Here is a 9,299-nt window from a genome sequence, read left to right on the forward strand (position 1 = left end):
AAGACATTTAGTGGCATCTTGGGAGAGGAAGGGCCGGATGTGAGCGATGTTACGCAGCTGGAAGCGGCAGGATTTAGCGAGAGAGAGAATGTGGGGGCCAAAAGAGAGAGAGGAGTCGAGGATGACACCGAGGCAGCGAAGTTGGGGGACAGGGGAGATAGAGGTGTTGTCGACAGTGATAGAGAGATCAGAAGGGGGCGAGGTGTGAGAGGGAGGAAAGACTATGAGTTCAGTTTTGGCAAGGTTAAGTTTGAGGAATCGAGAGGACATCCAGGATGAGATGGCAGAGAGGCAGGCGGACACCCTAGAGAGGAGGGAGGGAGAGAGATCAGGAGAGGAGAGGTAAAGTTGAGTGTCGTCAGCGTAGAGGTGGTAGTTGAGGCCATAGGAGCTGATGAGTTCACCCAGGGTAGAGGTGTAGAGAGAGAAGAGTAAGGGTCCCAGGACAGAGCCCTGGGGGACTCCGACTGGAAGGGTGGACGGGGGGGAGAGAGATCCAGAGGGGGTGACAGAGAAGGATCGGTCAGCAAGGTAAGAGGTGAACCAGGACAAGTCTGGGCCGGAGAGGCCAAAGGACTGGAGGGTGTGGAGGAGGAGGGGGTGGTCGACGGTGTCAAAGGCTGCAGAGAGATCGAGGAGGATGTGAAGGGAGAAGTGGCCCCTGGCTTTAGCAGAGAAGAGATCGTTGGTGACTTTAGCTAGGGCCGTTTCAGTGGAGTGAAGGGGGCGGAAGCCAGACTGGAGAGGATCAAGGAGGGAGTGTTTGGAGAGGTAGGAATGCATGTAAATGAGACGAATATGTACCTTGAAAAAGAGTTACTCAGATTAGTGAGTTTGGAATGAAAATTGGACATTTGATTGGTTTTAATAGTATTTAGATGAAAATAAATTATAGAAGAATCACAACAAATTATTAAAAGAAATAAAAAAAAAAAAGGAAGTGCCGTGACCCGGATTCGAACCGGGGTTGCTGCGGCCACAACGCAGAGTACTAACCACTATACGATCACGGCAAGCCACCCAAAGGATGTGTCTAAGGGTTCTGAATACTCCCTTTCTGATTGTAACCCAGACACAGCACACATGAAAGCGAATAGCATCCATAATTAGCCCCCACCTACACTCCACCATTAAATTAAGACCTCCTTCCCTCACACATTATATTCATATACTGGACCCCTCTCTCACACACAATACACAGGCCACACAATACACTGGCCCCTCACGCACACAGTGTAAGCATTTTGTTTTTAAGTTAAGATTTTTACGTTAATAAATTAAATGTTTGCTTTCTTATAATAACTTTGCTTTATTATTTTATTTACACTTTAATATTTTCTTAATATTGATGATTAATTCAAAACAGCCACCACAAAGGTTTGTTTCAGGAGCGCACACTCTTACAGGAAGCCTTTGGTCACTCCCTGCCCTATCCCAAAATTATAATCAAAAGTTGCATCAGCCCAAATTATCATTGCCCAAACACAGATAACTATTTTACTTATGTAGCATTTCAATAATCAAGGTATCTAGCACATGAATTAGTTAGATCACAAACACAGAATGTTGCCTGTCACATCGGACCCGCGAGCCTAACACCTGGTATCTGGCGCACTCACCTGCCCTCGCTCCCTGAGCAACTCACAACACTGGTCTACTTTCCTGGACTGCACATGTGCCATCTCAGCTTTTATCACCTCCTGCTCCCATTCATTGGGAGACTAATTATCCCTCAGGATATTTAAGGCACCTGTTCCACAGGTAAGGTGCCTGTTATTTGAATCAGAGCTCTTTAATATGCAGATGTGGCTCCGTTTGTGCTCTTGCACCACACCTGCTGCAGACTATTGCTCCTTGGCTCCAGCAACTCTGCAGACCACCAGGCCTTCCTCAGTCTCTATTGGATCATCACTTTTTCCAGTCTCTGGGTTCTCTCTACTGGTCTCATCTGGCACTCACTCAGAGGACTACGACCTGCGGGGCAGAGGCCGCAAAGTCCAAAACTCCATGCTGGGGTCGCTGGTGAAAACCATCTGCCTTGTTGGACTCTGCACCTCTGGGCTAAGTAACTCCTAGTCAGACAGGCTACACGGATCCAATTACCACAGTGACTGGGACATTATTAAATCAAATTAAATGTGTCAAAATAACCACAATGCTTCAGGTATACAGAACAAGCTAACAAAATGACATACAGTAATATTATGAAAGACAGTTCCCTTGAGCATTACTGCTCACAAAGTATAAGGAATCTTGAAATTGAGGTCAGCAGGAAATATTTAAATTGTTTTCTGATGTATGACGCTTTTATTTATTTAATTCCATCATGCAGCATATAAAAATGTGTTGCTCATAAAGAAACTCCTTATTTGAAAGATTTCTGTGGCAACAGTGATTTTATATTTTCAGAAAATAATTTCAAAATATTTTTATACATCAATTTTCAATTATTTATTTATGGATTATGTAATTATTTCCTTAATCAACTATAGATATAGGTATATATACATATAATTTTATTTAATAGGTGAATTTTACTGATTTAAATATGGCTTAGTATACATGTAGATGACACAAATATGCAAGGAAAAGTGGACATTAGATGAACATTATTTATAGAAGAATCATAACAAATACTATTAAAACCAATTTAAAGTATTGAAACAAAAAAAAAAATGAGTGCCGTGACCCGGATTCGAACCGGGGTTGCTGCGGCCACAACGCAGAGTACTAACCACTATACGATCACGGCGAGCCACCCAAAGGATGTGTCCAAGAGTCCTGAATACTCCCTTTCTGATTGTAACCCAGACACAGCACACATGAAAGAGAATATCCAGGCTGATTAGTTATGTTATTCTGGATGCTCAACTGCTCCTAAGGGATAAGGAATCTTCAGATTACGATGTATAGAAAATATTTAAATAGTGTTCTCCTGTATGCTGTGTTTGTTTGTTTGATTTACGTTAACTTTCAGAATCCATTTTCACTATGGTTATCTCTATAAACAGAATGGGGCCCCCCGGTCATATTGAAGAATGACCCCAGGTTGGCCAGAGCATGGCTGGTGTCTATATGGGGATGAGGGGTTCTCAAAAAACAGTGTGTTTGTTGCTCTCCCAGAGGCTTTCAGCACCACACTGAAAAGCACTGGCACTCAGAGAGCTGCCTAAATCAGGTAATTAAGTATAATAGATATAATTTATGTTCATTTTAACAGTCAACAAATTTGCTTTTCATCTAAATTGGTCATTTTGGATTTCAGCAGGAAGTGTTCACCAAAGGTCTTATCTGCCCGGCTAGCTCAGTCGGTAGAGCATGAGACTCTTAATCTCAGGGTCGTGGGTTCGAGCCCCACATTGGGCGGTCATGTTTTGTTTGTATGTTAGTTAGTCTTCAGTGTATCATCATCATCATTATATAGCACCAGAAAATTCCGTTGCGCTTTACAATTGGGAACAAACATTAATAAAACAATACTGGGTAATACTTACAGACAGAGAGGTAAGAGGGCCCTGCTCGCAAGCTTACATTACATTCTATGTGTATGTACTATTTTTTAGTAAAGCTTTTTAACTTAAATTCAATGTTTACTTGCTTATAATAATTGTTTTATTTAATTAAAATATATTGTAATATAATATTTTCACTTTTTTTTTTTTAATATCGATGACGGCACAATAGGCTGTTTTTCTGGATGCAGAACTGCTCCTAAGGGATATTAAATCTCAAGTGAGTAAAATGTATATAAATATTTTTTTGAATGCTGTTTTTGTTTGACTTAAGTTGTGACAAATAGCACTCACCTGTGCCGATGTGATGTCTGTGTGTGACAAAGAACCACCTACATTGTCTAAAAATATTTAAATCCCCTTTTTATATCACAGGCTCATTATTAATTCAAAAACAGCCACCGCAAAGGTTTGTTTCAAGAGTGCCTTTTTCATTGAAAAAGTATATTTATTTTGTATAAAGGTACAAACAGCGTACAATACATTACATTCAAGTGTACTGCCTTGCAGCTGTAAGCACAATACACCATGAAACATAATCAGACATACTTTTTAGTACACAACATGAGGTACAATATATGACACCCTACAATATACATCAAGTACTGCACTAACCATGCATGACTTAAGCAACACAATAGATTAAAATGAGCAATGGATGTGAGGGGGGAGGTAGGTGAAGGGGATGGAGGGAGGGACCATAGGCCGTAAGCTTTATTGAAGAACAAATATAGATAGATAGATATATATATATATATATATATATATATATATATAATGTGTGTGCATAAATTAAAGGCAAGATATCAACAAAACTTCAAACAGTGATGGGGAAGGGGGTTGAAAGGGGAAACAGGCCCAAATCTTTATTGAAAAAACACACACATGGGGGGAGAAGGAGAAGAGGGGGGACAACAATCAATCATCTTCCTCTTGACTGTCAATGGTGTTATAGCCTCTAAGCAGGCTGTGGATCAGCCTGCGACAGTCCTGGATGGTCATCTTCTCCCTTTTCAAAATGAGGCAATTCATGGCAAACCACATAGCGTCCTTAAACAGCTCATAAGGCTCCAGGCCTCCTGGATTGCCCCAATAGTGTGGGTCCCAGGAAATAATCCATATAATACCGAATGGTATGAAAGGCAAGTCCTGGGCACACTGTCCTTAAGTTCATGTTCCAAGGCATCCAACAGTGCCTGTGCAGTGGGGCAGTCCCCAAAAATACGCTGTGCTGTTTCCCTTCTGGTGATACAAAAGGGGCAGTGAACATATCTGCACAGGTTCCGGGAGAGCATGAATCTCCTGAGAGGCAGACCCCCCTGGATAGCCACCCATGCAATGTCCTTATGTCTATTAGTCAGCCTCTTAGAGCCCACATTCTCCCAGACTTGTTTTACTGTAGCAACGGGGAGCACTGGAACATCTTTAGCTCTGATGAGTTTTTGGCTTCCACAAGTCTGGTTTTAGTGCCTCCAGATGGTGCTCCCTCATAAATTGTCCAGCTTCCAGGTATAACCAAGGTGTAGTCCAGTTGTAAGGGAAGGAGCTGTCCCACTTGTCCCAACCAAGGGACCTTTAAAGAGGCAGGAAGAAAAAGCGAGACATGGACTTCCCAGCAGAGCAAATGTTCTTTTCAATCAGAGTCCTGTGGATACAGTTACAAACAAGGAAGACTCGCAGCATGGTGGGGATATCAGATATCCCTTACCCACATTAGAGGGGATCCTTGTACATAACTGACCACTTCACTCTGTCCGTTTTGGAGCTCCAGATGAAGTGCAAGACTGTCCTTGAGATGGTCGTGCAGACAGCAGCAAGAAGTGGCCAAGCTTGGTCCGTGTACTTATAAGAGACTTACCTGATCCTCGCTCCTGCTCCCGCTCTCGGACGCCCGCTGTTAACATTCGTGCAGGCAACATGGCTTTGGTCATGTGACACTGGGGCGGGGAATTTGAATTCGTGTCAGAGCAACATGTTCACATCCTCAGCGTCTGGCTCCCTACATCTGCTGATACTACATGCATTCTGTCTCCCTGTGTATGATCTTGGCTTCGTCTGACTCTGCGACTGGACATCCCTTGTGCTGCTAATCTTCTGTGTACCAGTTCCGGCATTTCTTCTAAGTTTTCCGTTCTCTCCCTGTGTTCCGCCACCACTTCTGTGTACCAGTCCTGGTGTTCCCATACGGACTACGGCTAAGGAATATCCTGTATACTTCACTACTAGCTGCTACTAACTGGCATTCCTCCGGATCAATATTCCTGGTTCTGATCTGCTACTGTTGCCTATGCCATCCATCACTCCTCTACCATGTCAGGGGACCAACCTAAGGGCTGAGACCTGCGGGCCTCTGACAGCAAAATCCATCCCATTCTTGGTAAAGACCGGGAGGTTCTTTAGACTCCTCGCCTTAGGAAGGTCAGACTGGTAGAAGGTTCCTGGTGACCCTAACAGTACTGCAGAACAGGGAGAATCTCGTTGTGTAGCACCAGCGCTTACCATTCGATGGTGAGGTCTCTGAGGCTCCGCAAACCCACTTTCTGTCTGACTGTCGCCAGTCTCTCTTCATAACACTTCAGGGCCGCCTCCTCTCCACAGCATTTGGCCGCTTACCTCTTGGTTCTGTATGATGCACATCGAGAATGGCAGAGAATCTCAAAACTATAATCGAATATTACAGCAGCCTGAGTTATCGTTACCAAAACAGTCACCGCTATTTCACTTATGTAGCGTTTCAATAGTAAGCTATCATCCACACGCAGTAATTAGAACAGAAGAGACAAAATGCAATTATATATTTCATTTAATATATATTTATTTATATATATTTTATTTAATGGGTGAATTTTACTGATTTCAGCATGACTTACTATGCATGTAAATGAGACAAATATGCACCTTGGAAAAGAGTTACTAAAATTAGTGAATTTGGAAGGAAAAGTGAGCATTGAATTGGTTTCAATAGTATTTACCTGGACATAATTTAAAGAAGAATTATTAAGTATGAAAAAAAAAAAAAAAAAAGGAAGTGCCGTGACCCGGATTCGAACCGGGGTTGCTGCGGCCACAACGCAGAGTACTAACCACTATACGATCACGGCGAGCCACCCAAAGGATGTGTCCTAAACTTGTGACTACTCCCTTTCTGATTGTATCCCAGACACAGCACACATGAAAGAAAATATCCAGGCTGAATAGTTATGTTATTCTGGATGCTCAACCGCTCCTCAGGGATAAGGAATCTTCAGATTCCGATATATAGAAAATATGTAAATTATGTTCTTTTGTATGCTGTGTTTTGTTTGATTTACGTTAACTTTCAGAATCCATTTTTCACTATAGTTATCTCTATAAGCAGAATGGGGTCCCCTGCCATATTGAAAAATGACCCCAGGCTGACCAGAGCATGAATGGTGCCTATATGGGTGTGAGGGGTTCTCAAGACACAGTAGGCCTGATATATTAAGGGACACAAACTTAGCACAATGTGCGTACTCCCAAATTCAACAAGAAGCCAATGTGAAGATACATGTGGTGATGAATATGAGTGTGCTCTGCTAGATGGGACACTGAAGGATACATAAAATACATTTGTGCAATATAAAATTACAAAAGGACAGAATAAAAAAAACTTATTCAACTAATGTCACCTGTTAATAGCACTTATTTTTTTCCTGAACAGTGCTTTCGTGCCTCAAGTGCCGAAAAAAGGTGTGAAAACCAAAAACGTACGGAACTATCCCTCCTCTAAAGAATAAAGGCCCTAATCCTCGACCCACGGAACCACAAGGTTCCTCAGGGGGCAAGGGACTTCAGACCAATTTCACAGCAAGGCTAGGGGGGCCCTTTTGCCCCAGGAATCTGCAGAAGCTTTACCCAGGGCACAACAAACTTAGCCATCCTCAGAAGGGAGGGCCATAACCTAAGGGCCACACAGTCCCCCCTTAGATCTTCGGGGATGCAGAGCCCATAAGGGCCTACCCGCCCCCCGAAGAATCTGTGAAACGAAAGAAACATAAAAGTAAAGGTGACAAACAAAAGGTGTAACAAGTAGAAAATTCAAAAATATCCTCATGGCTGGGCTATTACAAAAATGTTCCCGCCCAGCCATAAGGCGAACAAAAAAGAAGGCGAGAAAGTGGTCTAACGTGCAAGGTGCCAACAAAATCACATGTTTCTGGTGAACTAGTGATTTATGGCAGCCCCGGGTCGCCACTCTGAGGGCCCATTAGTCTGGTCTTTCAACGCAGCTTCCCAGCCCTCTGGCCAGAGGACAAAGTACAGCTCAAACCCAACTGCACTTGATCTTAGACAAAAGGCAGAGAAGCACTCGGAGAGATCTGAGTCGGGCAATTAAATATACTAGATATAATTAATGTTCAGTTAACAATCTTTCATTATATTTGTTCTTTCATCTTGTATTTCAGTTGGAAGTGGTCTTCAATTAAATGCTTCTTTTTTTTTATGTTGTGGCATCATATTCCATTTTTTGGGGTGTTTGTGTCTGATAACTGCTGCAGGCCACCTGATTATATGCCCCAAATTAAAAAATTATATTTTGATTTCTGGGACAAAATATTTAAATGAACATCAAGAGGTGGAGACTGCTCATTTGATGAGGGTATTCCTCTGAGGTGGAGGAGACTGGTTGTTGGACATATACTGCTTAATGACTGATGCCCCCATTTTTTTCTTGAAACAAAGACATATGTGTTTGGCGAAAAAGGTCACAGCTTTATTTTAAAATCAATCTTTTGAAAGGAGGCAAAGAAAACAGCACTCCAGCCATCGCCTGGTTCGCCTCATACCTCGCTAATCGCTCCTTCTCTGTATCCACGTCTGGTTCTTCCTCTTCCCCCTACCCTCTCCCCGTAGGAGTCCCGCAGGGCTCTGTTCTTGGCCCTCTACTCTTTTCGCTCTACACTTCCTCCCTTGGTGCTCTCATCTCCTCCTTCGGTCTTCAATATCACCTTTATGCTGACGACATTCAACTCTATATCTCCTCTCCTGATCTTTCCTCCACCCTCCTCGCTCGGGTATCCGACTACCTCTCCGCCATCTCCTCCTGGATGTCCGAGCGCTTTCTCAAAATCAGTATCTCTAAAACTGAACTCATTGTCTTTCCTCCATCCAGACTGCCATCCCACCATGACCTCTCTATTGTCGTCAATAACACCACCATCTCCTCTGTCACCCAACTTCGCTGCCTGGGTGTCACCCTCGACTCCTCTCTCTCTTTTGCCCCCCACATTCATTCCCTTGCCCAAGCCTGTCACTTTCAACTACGCAACATCACCCGCATCCGTCCTTTTCTCTCTCAGCATGCCACCAAAACTATCATCCACGCACTCATCGTCTCCCGCCTCGATTATTGTAACCTCCTCCTCACCGGCCTCCCCCACTCCCGTCTCTCCCCCCTCCGCTCTATACTCAATGCGGCCGCAAGACTCATCTACCTCTCACGCCGTTCCTCCTCTGCCTCCCCTCTCTGCCTTGCCTTACACTGGCTCCCCTTCCCCTACAGAATCCTTTTCAAACTCCTCACCACCACATACAAGGCTCTCTCCAACTCTACTGCCCCTTATATCTCTAACCTCCTCTCCATTCACACTCCTGCCCGCTCCCTGCGCTCAGCCAACGACCGCCGCCTCTCCTCCACTCTTATCACCTCTTCCCACTCCAGAATCCAAGACTTTTCCCGCGCTGCCCCCCTTCTCTGGAACGACTGCCCTCGTTCCATCCGTCTCTCTCCTACTCTGTGCTCCTTCAAACGTGCACTCAAAACTC

At 43.8% G+C, this 9,299-nt stretch overlaps 4 non-coding genes across 4 annotated transcripts; 1 reads left to right on the plus strand and 3 right to left on the minus strand.

Moving 5' to 3' along the window:
* Positions 1 to 941: 941 nt before the first annotated feature.
* Positions 942 to 1,013, minus strand: TRNAH-GUG (transfer RNA histidin (anticodon GUG)). The gene has a single exon. It is a non-coding gene; the product is annotated as a tRNA-His (tRNA).
* A 1,667-nt stretch (positions 1,014 to 2,680) lies between these two features.
* On the minus strand, positions 2,681 to 2,752 carry TRNAH-GUG (transfer RNA histidin (anticodon GUG)). The gene has a single exon. It is a non-coding gene; the product is annotated as a tRNA-His (tRNA).
* A 541-nt stretch (positions 2,753 to 3,293) lies between these two features.
* TRNAK-CUU (transfer RNA lysine (anticodon CUU)) lies at positions 3,294 to 3,366 on the plus strand. The gene has a single exon. It is a non-coding gene; the product is annotated as a tRNA-Lys (tRNA).
* A 3,175-nt stretch (positions 3,367 to 6,541) lies between these two features.
* Positions 6,542 to 6,613, minus strand: TRNAH-GUG (transfer RNA histidin (anticodon GUG)). The gene has a single exon. It is a non-coding gene; the product is annotated as a tRNA-His (tRNA).
* Positions 6,614 to 9,299: the final 2,686 nt, after the last annotated feature.

The sequence above is a fragment of the Mixophyes fleayi genome, chromosome 4, assembly GCF_038048845.1.
Source record: "Mixophyes fleayi isolate aMixFle1 chromosome 4, aMixFle1.hap1, whole genome shotgun sequence".
Lineage (NCBI taxonomy): Eukaryota > Metazoa > Chordata > Amphibia > Anura > Limnodynastidae > Mixophyes > Mixophyes fleayi.